General features: G+C 50.0%; 1 long non-coding RNA gene across 3 annotated transcripts; it reads right to left on the minus strand.

Moving 5' to 3' along the window:
- Window positions 1-12,939: 12,939 nt before the first annotated feature.
- Window positions 12,940-16,546, minus strand: LOC125132122 (uncharacterized). Of its 3 annotated transcripts, none has more exons than XR_007136138.1 (4): window positions 16,227-16,546; window positions 15,217-15,464; window positions 13,316-13,425; window positions 12,940-13,185 (listed from the first exon to the last, which is right to left on the minus strand). It is a non-coding gene; the product is annotated as an uncharacterized LOC125132122 (long non-coding RNA). The 3 variants fall into 3 exon arrangements; XR_007136140.1 differs by lacking the exon at window positions 16,227-16,546 and adding an exon at window positions 15,995-16,059; XR_007136139.1 differs by lacking the exon at window positions 16,227-16,546 and adding an exon at window positions 15,971-16,046.
- Between the last annotated feature and the right edge of the window lie 216 nt (window positions 16,547-16,762).

A 16,762-nucleotide genomic window follows, 5' to 3' on the forward strand; every position in this document is an offset into this window, starting at 1 on the left:
AGCCCGGTGTCTCCATTTGGCAGATGGTGAAACTGAGGCCTGGGGAGGCAGTGGCACCTGCCTGAAGTCTAATAGCCAATTAATATAGACTTAAGGAGTTCCTATCGTGGCTCAGTGGTTAACGAATCCGACTAGGAACCATGAGGATGATGGTTCGATCCCTGGCCTTGATCAGTGGGTTAAGGATCCGGCGTTGCTGTGAGCTGTGGTGTAGGTTGCAGACCCGCGTTGCTGTGGCCGTGGCGTAGGACGGCAGCTACAGCTCCGATTAGACCCCTAGCCTGGGAACCTCCATATGCAGCAGGAGCGGCCCAAGAAATAGCAAAAAGACAAAAAAAAAAAAAGAAAAATACAGACTTGAAACTCCCATCTCTCAATCATCTGTCCCCAGCAGTTTCCACTGTACTCCAAGATTAGGCCAAGATTAATGACGCCAAGACAAATGTGAAGTCTTGGATGTTAAAGAAACACGTGAATGGCCAAATAATGAAAACCACCCAAATATCCACCACTAGGCAAGTTGTTTTAAAAATGAAATGTAGGCTAAATAACATGGAATGCTAATCAGCCATTTAGAAAGCTGGGCATGGCTCCCTATGTTCCAATATGGAGCTAGCTCCCTGATACAGTTTTATAAGCAAGGAAACAAGCTATAGAAACAGCTTATGGTATGAGCTGTTTGCAAGAAAGGAAGCACACTTACACACACACACACAGACATGTGTGCATATGCATGAACTATCTCTGAAGGACACTCAAGAAACTAGTGACAGGGGTTGAATCCGGGAAAGGCCCTGGGGAAGAGAATATCATGAATCCGAGGTAAGAGGCTTACTTTTTTTACTTTTTTCTCTTACAACTTGGATTGTTTGATATGGGCCTGTGCAACCCACTTCAAATTTAAAAATCAGACTTTGGGAGTTCCCGCCATGGCACAGTGGAAACGAATCCAACTAGGAGCCATGAAGTTGTGGGTTCAATCCCTGGCCTCGCTCAGTGGGTTAAGGATCCAGTGTCACCGTGAGCTGTGGTGTAGGTCGCAGACTCAGCTCGGATCCTGCGTTGCTGTGGCTCTGGTGTAGGCTGGCAACTACAGCTCTGATTTGACCCCTAGCCTGGGAACCTCCATATGCTGGGGGTGCAACTCTAAAAAGCAAAATAAATAAATAAATAAATAAATAAATATCACACTTTACCCAACACTTGGAGTCAGGGATCCTGATTAGCTCTAACACTTAATAGGTTCTCTGGAAATACAAGCTAAATAATAGACTGATGATTGAAAGAGGAGTGAATGAACAAAAATGTGTGTTTTCTCCTGAGCTCCCAGGTAATAGTTAAATATATGGTGTCACATTTTGGAAAAGACTAGGAATATAGATCACAGTGCTTAAGAGCTGGAAAAAGAAAATTAGGATTATCATGGGCAGCTTCTCATCAAGCAGTGGTAGGAGTCTGAGAACCTGGGCTCAAAGCCTTGGTCGACTGAAATCTCAGAAACTTCAGTTTCCTCACCCGCAAAATGGAAATAGTAATATCTCCTTCCTAGAATTGTCTCAAATGAGATAATGTATGGGAAAGCACGTCATAATTTCTCATGTTTGGAATAGGTTAAGGGACTGTGGTTTTTATTGGTAATACCAGTTATTTTTGTGTGTTTTCTCTCACATTGCCTTTTTTTTTTTTGGTCTTTTTAGGGACGAACCCATGGCATATGGAGGTTCCCAGGATAGGGGTCTAATTGGAGCCATAGGCACCGGCTTATACCACAGCCGAAGCAATGCCAGATCCAAGCCATGACAGATCCAAGCCATGACTTCGACCTACACCACCGCTCATGGCAACACTGGATCCTTAACTCACGGAGAGAGGCCAGGGATCGAACCTGCAACCTCGTGGTTCCTAGTCGGATTCGTTAACCACTGAGCCATGATGGGAACCCCATCACCAGTGCCTTTCATGAGTCAGATTCCCAAGAGTGACTCCTTATTCATTGCCACAGAGCCTGAAAAGCCCTGTCTCCCCTTCACCCTCCTCTCCACCCGCAGGTCTAAAGGCTTCTCCCAGCCTCTGTCCCCTCAGCACTCTGGTGCCTGTGGTGACAAAGGGGCAGCACCAGGAAGAGAATGGCTTCTTCCCTTCATGTCTTGAAAGCTTTCCTTCCTGGCGAGTTGTGTGGTTATATGAAGAGACCTCAAGAGGAATTCAGCCACCACCCTGTCATTTACCCTCCAGGCCCTCAATAGGGAGTAACGGACATCCAGGGCACAGCAGGGTCTCAGGAAGGACCCAGGGGTCCTTGCAGGTGGCTGCCTGGGACAAATCCAGCTCCTGCTCAAGGGGAAGGGGTGAGGGACCGGTCCTGAGAGTCCTGTCTGGTGGGTGTGTGGCCAGAACAGAACATTCCCTGGGTGGGATGGAGGCTGCAGAGAAGCCAGAAGGAAACCTGCAGTCACCTGGAAAAGAGGGCTCTAGGAACTGCTAGTGTCATCTCTCCGTCTCCGGAGGAGCTGCCATCACACCCTCCGGAGACCTTCAGGGAAGCCGGCACTGCCATCCCTACCTTGTGGCTGGGGAAACCGAGGCTCAGAGAGAGGAAGGGAACCATATACATAGATTTAGAGCCAGGTCCCTGTCTACACACCAGCCGTTTCCATTTGTGTCCACGTAAAACAGTCTTGGTACCTAGTAGGCGTTCCGTCAATGTTAGTTGACTAAATGGAAGAAAACCCCACAATGAGGCTTGAAAAGGGTGGGGCCCCCATGAGGACTTCGTGAGGAAATACCCTCAGTTTAAGTCCACCCGTGGCATGCTATTTATGGACAAGTCATTATGCATAAAGCCCACACGGGGCCCTGACTTCTGCACTGGCCTTCACCCTTGCTCTCACTCTCACACCCACTCCTGACTTTGAAGGCTTCTCTCTCCCTTCCCTTGTGCCCCAGCTGGAGCATGGCTGCCAGATTTATCCCATTTCCTCTTTGGGGTCCTGCCATCTTGCATGAACATGCTGGCTCATTCATTAATTCATCCAACGTGTACCAAACACTGACACGCCGAACACTCCACCAGTTTCATCTCACATGAACAATCATTGAAAATTACACAGAATTCGGTATGTCCCTCATAGAAAGCCAGAGAGAAAAAAACACTAAAAAAAAAAAATCTTAGAATGAAATAATTTTTTTTTGTCTTTTTTAGGGTGACGCCCTCAGCATATGGAGGTCCCCAGGCTAGGGGTCTAATGGGAGCTGTTGCCACCGGCCTATGCCACAGCCACGGCAACGCCAGATCCTTAACCCACTGAGCGAGGCCAGGGATCGAACCCGCAACCTCATCATTCCTAGTCGGATTCATTTCCGCTGCACCATGATGGGAACTCCGAATGAAACAATTTCTAAGCAACAGAAACAGTCATAAGAAGCTTGAGTTCTTATTAACGCATTATCATAAATTAATTATATTCCTCTGTCTTAAATTTTCCTTCCATCACGAGAATGGAATCAACAAATGGCAACATTTTCCCATCTGATGGTTTAAAACCAGATTACAAAGGCATGGAGTTTTCATTTCACATGCATTCATTTTTGGGTCTTGGGTCTTCTTTTTTTTTTTTTTTTCCTCAAAGCAGATAAATGAGGTTCTAAACTTGGTATAATAAGGCTTAACAGTGAGGCGCTTTTTAAAAAGTGAATCATTTCTCAGTTCTCCTTTGCTAATCTCTCTTGGTAACATTAATTATGAGTTGGTGCGGCGTGCCCCAAGGCGAGCTCTGCTTTCCCAGGACAATTAAAGTTACTTAATTATTAAAAACTGTGTGTGCTGCTGCCCAGAGAGAAAAAGGCAGCCGGGCCCGGCTCCCACAGCCCCCACAGGAGTGACCGGACACTCTGTGGGAACTCGGCTCCTTTCCCTCACCATTGTCATGCTTTCAATATAATCGAGGAAAATCCCCTCCGAGCCTGGCCCAGCCCTCCCACCGGAGCACGACTGATTTAGAGGCGGCCCTCTCCCCTCTGACGGCAGCCTGCTGGCTCCTCACTGCCCCGGGGCTGGCCTCCAGTTTCTCCAGGCCAGCGGCCTGAGGCAGGGAGGCTGGGGGACGATGACAGGGCTTCTGCCTGGGGATTCAGGCTGGAGCAAGGCCTTTCTGACTGAAAGGCTTTGGAAAACACTGGAGCCCAGGATTCCTCTTGATCTCGTTCTTCCTCAGGCCCTCTGCCTCACAGGAGCAGGAAATGTCACCCCACAGCCTGAACCCCTGGGGCGGGGGGGAGGGGTGCTGAGGCCAGGCTGCCTCAGAGGCAGCAGACATCACCAAGAGCGGATGCTGATTTGTTGCAGCCTTTTTTTCTGGATGGTTCTTTGGTGGTAGGAGGGAAGAAATGGGAGGTGGTCCTGGTTCTGTCATTCCTGCCTTCTGAGGCTTGACTTCATCGTCTGAGGCATCCTACGGTGTCTGCAGGCCTTCGATCCCTGCTACTTTGATGCGTCTAACACATGCCTAGAAAGGAAAACTCAGAGTTCCCATCATGGTGCAGTGGAAACGAATCTGACTAGGAACCATGAGGTTGCAGGTTCGATCCCTGGCCTCGCTCAGTGGGTTAAGGATCTGGCGTTCTGTGACTCTGGCGTAGGCTAGCAGCTGTAGCTCCGATTCAACTCCTAGCCTTAGAACCTCCATATGCCACAGGTGTGGCCCTAAAAAGCAAAAAAATAAATTAAAATAATATAAAAATAAAAGAATGCAAAATACAAAAACGAAAGAGGGAAAATTACAGACACAAAAAAGGGGCTAAATATTAAAAAAAAAAAAAAAAGGAAAACTCAAATTTTTCATTTCCCTTCCTACTTCCATTCATTCAGCGAGCAAGCACCTCGTCTGTGCTAGGCACCATTCTAGCTCTGGGGATAGAGCAGAGAACAAAGCCCAGAGAGATCCCTGCCCTCCTGGAGGCAACATTCTTGAATCCCAGTCATCATCTAGCACCACGGGGAGGAAACCCAGACTCAGAATGGAGGGGGCTGGTCCTGGGGGCTCCCAGGAAGCTGCTGAGACAGGCGGGGACCCAGTGCTGACCCCCTGCCCTGACGCTTTCAACAGGCTGCTGTGGTTCATCTGTTTCTATTCCTTTGTTTGCTCCTTCCTGCTTTATTTATTTATTTACTTACTTATTATTTTTTAATGGCGGCATATGGAAGTTCCCAGACCAAGTAGGGAATCCGAGCTGCAGCTATGATTTACACCACAGCTGCAGCAACATTGGGTCATTTTCGCCCACTGTCCCAAGCCGGGAATCAAATCCTCACTACCACAGAGAGACGCCAGATCCTCAACCCCCTGCACCACAGCAGAAACTCCCTCTTTCTGCTCTATTTCCTTCCTTCCCATCCCTAGCTCTCTCTGAGGGCTCCAAGTCTCCAAGGGAGCCTGGTCTGAGAGAAATATGCTGGCCATGAATGTGAGCCACATATATAACTTTAAAATTCTAGTAACCACATTTTTGGGGGCTGCACCTGAAACACGCAGAAGTTCCTGGGCAGCAACTTAAACCACTGGAGGGACAATACCTGATCCTTAACCTGCTGTGCCACAAGGGAACTCCCTCCAGTAGCCACATTTAAAAACACTTTTTAAAGGTGAAATTTGTTGTGATGATAAACTTTAATCAATATATTCAAAAATGATAACTTCAACTTGTCATAACTTTAAAAAATAATTCATAGGAGTTCCCGTTGTGGCGCAGTGGCTGACGAATCCAACTAGGAACCATGAGGTTGTGGGTTCGATCCCTGCCCTTGCTCAGTGGCTTAACGATCCGGCGTTGCCGTGAGCTGTAGTGTAGGTGGCAGACGCGGCTCGGATCCTGTGTTGCTCTGGCTCTGGCGTAGGCTGGCAGCTATAGCTCCGATTAGACCCCTAGCCTGGGAACCTCCATACACCGAGGGAGCGGCCCAAGAAATGGCAAAAAAAAAGACAAAAAAAATAATTCATAGGCTATTTTACATTTAAAAAATTAAATCATCAAAATTCAGTGTGTATTTGACATTTACAGCACATCTCAATTCAGCTAGTCATAGGTCAGGGATTCAAGACCCCCATGAAGCCAGTGGTCACTGTATTGGACAGCACAGATTAAGTTCTCGCCACTCTCTCATTGCTCAGCATATTCCAGGAAGAGAAGTGAGCAAGTCATGCACACGGCATGGCAAGGGAAGGCTGGAGCATGGCTCCTTGGATGTGGTTCCAACCCCCTGGGCATCTTCCCCAGGACACTGACTCTGTGGACTATTATGTAGCCAAACCCCACCCCCAAAGATATGATTTTCTGGATTCTGATGGAAAGACCAGCAAGATATTTCATTAAGTGAAAAAGGCAAGATACTAACAGTGTATATGGAATTCCACCACTGCAAGGAGTAGGTGTCATTGGTTGAAGATGCATAACTACCTGTAGACAGATCCACAAGAACCAAAAACATCGATAGGGAAAACTGGATGGATGGAAGGCAGAGGTGGGAGGGGGGCTCTCACCTCTTGTGAGTTTACAGGTTTTGAATTTGTAAATATGTGGATATATAACTTATGCAAAGATGAAAATCAGCGAGTTCCCGTTGTGGCTCAGTGGTTTAAGGATGTGGCCATGAGGATGGGCCTCACTCAGTGGGTTAAGGATCTGGCATTGCCGCGAGCTGCGGTGTATGTCGGAGATGCAGCTCGGATCTGGCATTGCTGTGGCTGTGGCGTAGGCCCGCAGCTGCAGCTCTGATTAGACCTGTAGCCTGGGAACCTCCATACGCCGCAGGTGCAGCCCTAGAAAGCAAAAGAAAGAACGAAAGGAAGGGAGGAAGGAAGGAAGGAAGGAAGGAAGGAAAGGAAAGGAAAGGAAAGGAAAGAAAAAAAGAAAAAGAAAAAAGAAAAAAAAGGGTGAAAACTCTTTGGTTAAGGGGCACACCTGGGGCCCTCAAGCCCAACACAGCACGAGTCCCCTTCCCATGCAGTGCATTGGGAAGGGCAAGAACTGGTCTCTGGTGTTCCTGCTGCCCCACAATGGGAAGAGGGAGCTTGGCAGAGGCCCAGAGCAGGAAGACATGCTATCAAGTGACTTTAAAGGGCCCTTTTGTTTCCCAAAAAGCAGTGGTTTCCAGTCTGCATCCCTGCCCCCTCCCCTGGCCCAGGGCCTCTGGGGTCCCTTCACCACCTGCTGCAAGTGCATCATTCCTGCCCTGGAAGAGCCTCTGGACTCGAGATGGGGAGGGGAGGGATGTCATTAGTTCCCAGATGTCATTTCCAGAGGCAAGATGCCACCCTGCCAGCTGCCCTCTAAATCCTGGCAACTCCAGCCTGCATATGACAGAGAGCAATGGGACAAGAAAAGAGAGCATAGGCCAGTGTGCACACGTGTGTGTCCACCTATGTTCATCTGCAGTGTCTATTCCCTCTTTCATTCATCACATCAACAAACATTCGTTGGGTATCTCCTCTATTCTGGAACAAGACGGATGGGGCCCTGCCCTCATGGAGTTTCCAGTCCAGTAGGAGAAACAGACATTAAATTAAAAATAAATTACTCCTATCTCTTGCATTACTGGAAGGAAAAGTACATGAAATCAGGGCACCTGATCTCATCTAGGAGACCAGGGAATGTCCACTTGAGAACTAGCATTTAAGGTGAGTCCAAGAAATACATACGATATAGAGATGATAAGATGTGACCCATGGGTCTTACGTGGACAGGGGTCACCTATTAACATGCTCTGTGTTCTTGAATATACCACATCCTTTTCTATTCTGTTGTTGTTGTTTTGTCTTTCTAGGGCCCCACCCGAGGCCTATGGAGGTTCTTATTGGAGCTACAGCTGCCAGCCTACACCACAGCCACCAGATCTGAGCCACATCTGCAATCTACACCACAGCTCATGGCATCGCCAGATCCCTGACCCACTGAGGAGGCCAGGAATTGAACTGGCGTCCTCATGGATAGTAGTGGGATTCTTCACCCGCTGAGCCATGATGGGAATCCACCACATCCCCTTTTTACATAAATGTTTTATTTGGAAATAAATGTAAACTTTCAAAAAGGTGTGAAAATAAAATTAGTACAAAAATATATGGATTTTTTTACCCAGATGATTCATTATGGTTACATTTTACCTCATTTATTTTATCAATGTTCCCTCTCTTTCTCTCTCTCTCCCTCTCTCTCTATATATTATATATATGATATCTCTCTATATATCATATATATATTTTATATATATATATATCTGCATGTGTGTATTTATATATAGACACACACGCACAATTTCTTTCTGAACAATTTGAGGGTACCTGACATACACCATGGCCCTAACGGCTAAATACCTCGGAATCCCACACCCTTGCTTGGCTCCTGGTGGGAAGGTAATCATGTCCCCTCTCTCCTCAGGGCAGTTACAGGGAGCTCTCGAGATCCCACACGTCTTGGGCACAGGGAACAAAAGCACAGTCATCTTTTTGCTAAGCCCTTCTTGGGGCTGAGAAATGAAAAGTAAAGTTTTTTCCCAGAGACATGCCCAGGTCTCAATTCCTCCAGAGGACAGGCTGCTCCTTGGTAGCAGGGTGTGTGGGGAGCTCCAGCGGGGCAGGGCCCAGTCAGCCGTGCTTCTCCCTGGCCCTGGTGATGGTTTTTCTGGCTGACCGGCTCTGCACAGGGCTCAGGGCTGCAGGAAGCTTCTCAAGGCAACTGTGACTGACACCGAGGCTCCCCCGCTTCCCGCCCCCTCCCCACGGAAGGGGCCCTTTCCCCTTGATGAAATGGAACCGAGCCAGAGCAGAAACCCTCTCCTGGCCGGGCAGCCTGGCATTCAGGAGCACAATAGTGTTGGTCCTCTCAGCGGGTTTGGAGAGCCATTCCCTTAATGAGAACGATAAATTTGCAAGAGGCTGGTTGCCAAGCACAGGCAGGGGAAGTGCTCTCGGGGCGCAGGAGCGTGGAACATGCAAAATCAACAGCTGGACCGGGACCAGGCCCAGACCTCCTGAGTCAGAACATCTGGGCTCCGAGCCTGGCAGCTTGTGCTTTTCAGAGCTGCCCAGGTGAAAATCAGCAGTTTGGCAACCACTGGCCGAGAGACCCTCTGCGATTCTTCCGGGGCTGGGGTCTTTTGATGGTGACAAAGAGACCTAGAGGTAGAAGCAATGCAGACGCTGTTAAAGAGCCTGAAGGGTGAACTTGAGTTCCCCCGAGGAGGATACTCAGGGGCTTCGCTGGTGGCCTGGGACTCTTGGAAGGGAAGCCAGTACAGCCAAAGCGCAACATATGTGCAAAGACATCATCCAGCATCTCTCATCTTCGCTTTACCCGGACCAGCCATGATGCAGGCAGAGAGAGGTCTGTCCTCGAAGCCCGCTCTCCCTGAGGGAGGCGGCGAGAGGTGGAAGGAACTCAGTGAAGCAGATGAGTTCTGCTCTGGCGACACGGATGAAAATGGGCCACTGGCTGGAGCACAGCTGTGGGCAAGGCCAGGTGTGGTAGCAGCCTCTGGGTGAGCCCCAGGGCCCAGCTGCCTGCCCCAGTCAGGAGCAGCACTCTGCTCCTGACTCATTCAACGCCTCTCAACAGCCCTGCAGCTTCTCCTCCCAGCACCGCCCACTCCCGCCCACCCCCGCCCCCCAGCCCCGGATGGCTGGGTTATTTTCTTTTACTCCAGTTACAAACACCCCTCAATGGGTCACTCGGCCTCATACTGGGGGATTCATCTTGAGTTTCTAGGCAAACACGGGGACCCTGAGGCCCTGCAACTTTATCCTTCCCATCACCAAACACAGAGACTCCCAGGGGAGACAAAAACTGTGTCAGAGTCGGCTTGTACCTCCCCTGCCCCAGCCCTCAGCCCTGCCCTGGGCAGAGAGCAGGCGCTAAGGGAGAGGAGGGAGGGAGGGCGGGCGGCTGCCATAAATCCGCCGTAAATTCTAGTTCTTCATGGAACCACTGCATCCAATCTCTCCCCAAGGCCTGTTCCAGGAAAGTTCCTGAGTCAAAATCCATTCAGAACTCCTTCCGCTCCCATTCCCATCACTCTAGGACTTCTCTGGTGAGGAATGATGGTGAACTAAGCTCAGGGTGTGAACTAAATGGATTTTTGTAAAGATTCGCCAGATGGTATTCACAGAATGAATACCTGATTGAAAGAATCAATATCTCTGAAGGTCCAAATATAGTCCATTCCTTCCAATCTGGAGGCAAAAAGTCACCTCCTCAAGGAAGGCTTCCTGGACTTCCCCAACGGAAACTAACCTCTCCCGCCTTGAAAACTACATGAAAACTACATTCTTCTCTGGCCCACCAGCTGAAATTTTCTACCTGCCGATTGTGTGTGTGTGTGTGTGTCAGGATGATAGAAAGGAACCCGCAAAGGCTTTGCAGCCAGACGGTCCCAAGGTCAAATCCTACATCTCTTTCATATCCTCAGTTTCTTCATAGGTAAAATCAGAATAACAACCATGTCCAGGGTTGCGGCGGGGGTTAGCAATGTGGTAGAAATGAGCAGCATTCATATTATTTCCACATTTCCTCTCTTTCTGGCCCAGGGAAGATTACACTTCTTCACTCTGTGCTTGAAGTTAGGTATGGCAACCTGGCATCCTCTGGCCAGTGAAACATGAGCAGAAGTGATGTGTGTCACTTCTAGACAGAATCACTTAGAAGTTGGTGCCTGCTCTCTCGCCCTGCTGCAGTGAACCCTAAGGATTCATGCCGAAATCGTGGCATCAGAAGAGGGTGGGGCACCCATGGGGTGGGCAACGCTGAACCCTGAACAGCCCCCAAAGAGCTATAATGAGAATGTACCGTCAGTAAGAAATAAACTTGTGTTGCTTCCAACCACTGAGATTTGGGGGTTATTTGTTACCACAGCATTACCTAACTTATCCTGACTAATAATGAGACCCAAAGGGTGTAGGACTCAGCACAGCTCTGATACACAGTAAGTATTTGATAAATATGTCACAGTGGGAGAATCCACAGATGTCTGAACAAACGACCAAATGAACGAATGAGTAAATACTTCCAGATGGATAGTGCTTTCTCTAAGGGAAGTTACTGACATTTCTCCTGGTTCGTTTACGGTGAGCGTAAATGCCTTATGCAGATGCCACTGGTGTCCAGGTTACTGCCTAGGCAATAGGAAAAGGCTGCCCTTTATGATGTTTTTTCCTGCCTACAACGTCTGCCCCCGCAGTAATGTCCCTGGACACTACTCTGCCACCTCTAACTGGGGGTGATGGGAATTAGGGTCCCCAGTTTAGGCATCTTTGCCAGGGGAGATCCTACCTGGAAACTCCCAGAAAAGTAACTCTTGAGACCCCCTTAAGCTTCCTTGCCACCCACAAGTCACACTCATCTGGGAGAAGAGCCTGAAAGAAGGAGCAGATGGAACTCACGGCTGCTGTTCTCTCATCCTGGAAACGGAGAAGCCTCTACAGGGGGCGGCTAAACACAACCAGGACTGACGGACCCAGAGGAGGATACACAGATCCCAATCCAGATGGGGCCGAGAACCGACATGGGTGCCCTGTGTCAAGGTCACAGGGCTTCCCGAGCGTCCCAAGTACTTCCTCAACCGGTATCTGCTCTGGTCCAGGGAGCAACCTGACAACATTGCCAAGATTGGAATATTGTTTTCACTTCACAGAAAAGGAAATGAGGCTCAGAGCAGGGAGATGAATATTTCAGGACACCCCATAGCATCTAGAGGATGCAGATTCGGTCATCGATGACAGGAACTTGCTTAGAATTTTCCCCCTGACGGGGAGGCTGAGAGCCCTTTTGATTTCTTCCTGTCACTTTAAGAGCATCCTTTATCCTCCTGCTGATTCCTACTGCTCGATAAAGAAGGCATATGGCATGTTCACCCAAAAAGTCCTTAAATACTGCTCCCCACAGCTATAAAAAAATACAAGAGCGAGCGAGTGAGAGAAAGAGAGAGAGAGAGAAAGGAAATGCAACCCCGGAAACTAAGCCAGCCCCCAGGAGACTGGGGAACATTCTTCTGACGCACGGTACTCCTGGCCCCACTGAAAAGGGAGGCGTGTGTGCCAGAGGCAGCAGAACCAATGCACCAGCTGTGAGAGCGCCGCACTTTTAACTGGATTCAAGGCCACAGCAAGAACCTGGCAAGGATCAAGTCCAAAAGGCAACGCGACCGGGGCTAGGAAAACAAAGGCCAGGTCAGGTGGAGGGAGGGTGGGTGCTGAGAATAGGTCCAGGAAACCTGAGGGAACTGGGGCTCCCTCTTTGGTGGTGTTTGTGTGGGTCTGAGGACAGGCGTGGCGGCCACAGGGGCCCCGCAGGGTGGGGCGTTCCTGGCTGCAGTTTCCTTTCCTGGCTGATGAAGGGTTGACGCGAGTTCCTTTGCTCGCCTCAGCTCTGACATTGAAATGGTCTTGTGAACTGAAAGCCTTCAGAGTTTCCATTTCTAGACCCCTGAGGGCTGGGCCACTTGCAGGTTCCGAGTCAGCCAGCCCGCCCGCACGGCAGCTGTCACTGCGCTGTGTCCTTCGGTCCTCATGACCCAGCAAGGAGGGCAGGTCACTTGAGAAGGACTGGAGGGGGACATTGAGGCGTGAAGCGGTGAAGTTCCTTTCCTTGGCATCACAGTTCATCAGTAGAGGAGCTCAGATTGGAATCCAGCGCAACCTGGCTGCTACTCTCAGGGTATTTCTGCATCATGCTCTTTCCAATTTATAATGAAGCTCCACCCAGAGCAACACCCACCCTGGAGTCACAGCTTTTACACGTTGGCCACCTACATCCACAGACAACTAAAACAGGGCCAGCGAAAAGGGAAGAACCTCTCTTGCTGTTAAGAGAATAAACACTAATACTAAGGGCAGAGGTACAGAAAGCCTTTTGCCCCAATGTCCTTGCCAGAGACAGATAACACTTATTTGCAAGTTTAGTTAAATATTTACTCGAGACCTACGGGCGCTGTCCCAAACAAGCAAGATAAAGTCCTTGCCTTTGGCTTCTTAGCTCTGCAAATGGAGTCTGAACATCCCCTGGGCCTCTCTCCTCCCAGTCTGAGGAGCCCTGCCCAGGGGCCCTTCCCCTCCCCATCACGGGGCTGCAGTCAGGCCTGGTGTATGCACGGGGTAAGCTGGTTCGAGCTCAGCCCTCAGGTCAAGCTGAAAGTCTGCTGGCCTGCAAGAGAACATAGAGCCCATGCCAAGCCGGCCTCTGCACACATCACCCGGCGTCCCCACATGCTCACTCCTGGTCTCACTGGTGTGACCAGGCAGAGCCCAGAGACCCATACCTTCTGCTTCATTACCTGGGGAGCCGCTTCTCCCAGATGTATCACTGGGCCTCGGTGGTGTCTGGACCTCTGTCTTCTGCGCGCTGGCCAAGAGCCATGCCTCCCTGAGCCTGTGTCCTCTGTGGCTGTGGACACAGTGGGGTGGCAGTGGGGAGAGCATGGTAGTGACAGATGTCAGTGGTGCTGGTGGAGGGGTTGGGCCATTTCCTAAACATGCTGACATCTCAATCCTCAGTCACCATAAGTGCCAACTTGCCTTTCCAACTGGGTCGTAAAAATAAATGACAGATCTAGAAACCTACTACCCTTCCTTAAGGAAATCCCCACTACTCAGTGTTATGTTAAAATCTTAGGATATAGGACCTCAGTGTTGGCAACAAACCTCACCCACCAGAGTAGATGAGGAATAAAAAGAAAAACAAACAGATAAAAAAACACCCCCAAACCCGGTGTCTTCCCCTGAGGCAACTGACAGCGTAGGCAGGATAATAACTCTCAGGCCAATTGCTCACCTGGAACTGGAGACTGAAATAAACCAGCCCATAGGCTCCCAAAGAGGCAAAATAGGAAGCAAGACCTCTCCCGTCCACACTTACCGCTCAAATCATGGGGCCATCTGCAAACATACTGTCACTCTAGTTGCTCTTGTTAGACTGGGGAACTCAGGGCCCGCCCCTACCCCCCACCCTCTTTCATACCTCAAGGCCTCTGTCTAGAAGGACCTTCTCTCCCTCCTCCACCTGCCTCATACCAACATAAGCTCGATGCCAAAGTCTCAGCAAAGACTCTGCTGACCTGCCCAGCCCTGAATTTCAATCAGAACTGATTGTGCCCAGAGTTCCCGTCGTGGCTCAGTGGTTAACGAACCCGACTAGCATCCATGAGCATGAGGGTAGGATCCCTGGCCTTGCTCAGTGGGTTAAGGATCTGGCATTGCCGTGAGCTGTGGTGTAGGTCGAAGACACGGCTCGGATCTGGTGTTGCTATGGCTGTGGCTGTGGCCAGCAGCTGTAGCTCCGATTAGACCCCTAGCCTGGGAACCTCTATATGCAGTGGGTGCAGCCCTAAAAAGACAGAAGACCAAAAAAAAAAAAGAACTGATTGTTCCCCCCCTTAGCAGCCCCAATTTTGATCATAGCTATTGGACAACATTCACCACATTTTATTGTACTGAGCTCTTTTAACAATCAAGTCTTTTCTCTGTACTTTTCCCCTCAATTTTGCTATAAACCTAAAACTGCTCTAAAAAGATAAAATCTTAAAAAAAAAAAAATCAGGCTTTTAGAGTACTTCAAATTCTTCCTAGGCAGAGAATATGTTTTCTAAACCCCAATCTGCTTTAAAGCTGCTCCGTGAATGGATTCAGTAATGACTGGATAACACCATCTACAATTTTAAATGATTCTTTAACTAATCCTCACGGCGGCATCCTTCATATGGGAAAGAACAAAGATTATTATTCCCATTTTACAGATGGGAACAAGGCCACAGGCTCACTCTTACTCACTCACTTAACTCATATTTTACTGTGTGCAAGTTTCCATCTAGAATAGTGTTTCTCAAACATTAAGGGGCACAGGAATTTCCTGGCAAGCTGGGTAAAATGCAGGTTCTGATTCAGCAGGTCTAGGGTGGGGCCTGAGATTCTACACTTCTAACAAGCAACAACACCCAAGCTGCTGATGCAAAGTCCCCACTAGAGTGCTACCCACGTCCCAGGGTGGCTGAGAGAAAAAAGACACCCGATCAGCTTGAGTATGTGGCAGGAAGTAGAGTCTTCTTTCCAACCTGAGGAAGGATAGACAGCATTGTGCCCATTTGACAGATAGGGAAACTGGGGAGCAGAGAGACTAAGTGCCTCCTCCAAGATCTTCTCCAGCCCTTCTGCCACCAGTTCAGGGCTGCCTCCTACTTACTGCGCTTTGGGCGAGGAGCATGCAGAGATGAAGGCACCACGTTCAATCTCAGGAAGACGACATGGGAGACGCACGTGCACCAAGACGTGTCACACAAAGCAGGCTGATGGAAGAGCCCGAAGATCCAGAGGCAATGGCGGGGGGGCACGTGGCAGCCAGATTTGACCCCCCAAATGTGCCAGGTCTTTGTTTCCTACCCACGGCCCAATTAGACTGCAGATGGGGGTCTTCTTCCATCAACCCAATCCCTTTAAAAGAAAGAGGGGAAAAAAAAAAATCAGTGGCTTTAGGATTTCTCTTTTAAGCCCTGAACCTCTTCAGTGGAAAGAGCTGCCCTTCCGACCCGTTGATGTAATTGCCATAATTGAAGATTCCAGGCCCCCATGGGGGTGGACAGGGCCCCATTCAGCCATCGGGTCAGCGAAGTGTAAACCTGCTGAGTCCTTCAGATGCCCAGGCGCAGCCTCCCCTCCCCCGCGGCCCTGCAGGCCGGCTCCCCGTGACGCCAGGGCAGCCAGGCCCAGGCTGGTCCCGCTCTGGCTCTGGGAACGGTGCCTAATTAAGGGGTCTGTTCTCATCTCCATGGGGCCAACTTAAGGCCTCCTGACAGTAATGAGAGCCACACGTGTGGGGCTGGGGGGTGGGAGAGACCGCCCCCCTGCTGTCTTAGCACCCTGCTGCTTGTCTCAGCAAGTCACCCCCCCACACACACATACACACACACACACACACACACACACACACACACACACACACTGGGCAGTTCGGCTGTGATCACCCTCACATCTTCAGAGCTACAAGAAGCTGCTCCAATTCTGAAAGAGGAAGGAACCCAAGAGAAGAAATAGCTTGCCCCGGGGGCACACAGTGAGTCAGTGGGGCTGGCCTCAGGTGTCCTGTTGCACCTCACAGCACAGACTTCCCCTTGGAGGGTGGGTGGGGCTCCCCGCTGTGACCCCCAGGGAATAGCTGTGCGGTGGGGGAGGGGAGGAGGCCAGCTCCCAACTCACCCTTCTGGAGCAGCCAGTTTCAGAGGGCCCGTCAGGGTCACCACGGAGCCAAAAGGAGCCGGGCCCCAGAGATGCAGGGCTGCTGGGGTCTCTGAGACAGCCTTTGATCACACGACAGAGCCACCCTCAGAGTGGGAGAGTCGCTGCTGCAGGTGGACCCGTACCTAATCAGCCAGCCTCGGTCACCCTCTCCTGCATTCTTTGCGTCCCTGTCTAACCGCCTGTCCCGCCCTCTCCCACACTCTCTGGCCCAGCTTCCTCTCCGCCTGCCGCCCAGAGCACCTGAACCAGCGGCCCCGTGAGCCACTCTTTCTGTCTCTCCAACAGAGGAATGTCACACAATGCCAAGCGCAGAGCTGGTCCTCAGTAAATATTCATTAACTAGTATAAAAATCAAGCCATGTTTGCTCCAACTCACAGTCACTGTCAGTGCTTTGTTTTGATCATAACCGTACGTAGAGAGGGCCCTGGGGTGAGGTGAAGCAGAAAGGCTGAAAATAACATGGACCAAAGCTCAGAGAGGCTGGCTCATTTGT

Source organism: Phacochoerus africanus, chromosome 1 (genome assembly GCF_016906955.1).
Source record: "Phacochoerus africanus isolate WHEZ1 chromosome 1, ROS_Pafr_v1, whole genome shotgun sequence".
Classification (NCBI taxonomy): domain Eukaryota; kingdom Metazoa; phylum Chordata; class Mammalia; order Artiodactyla; family Suidae; genus Phacochoerus; species Phacochoerus africanus.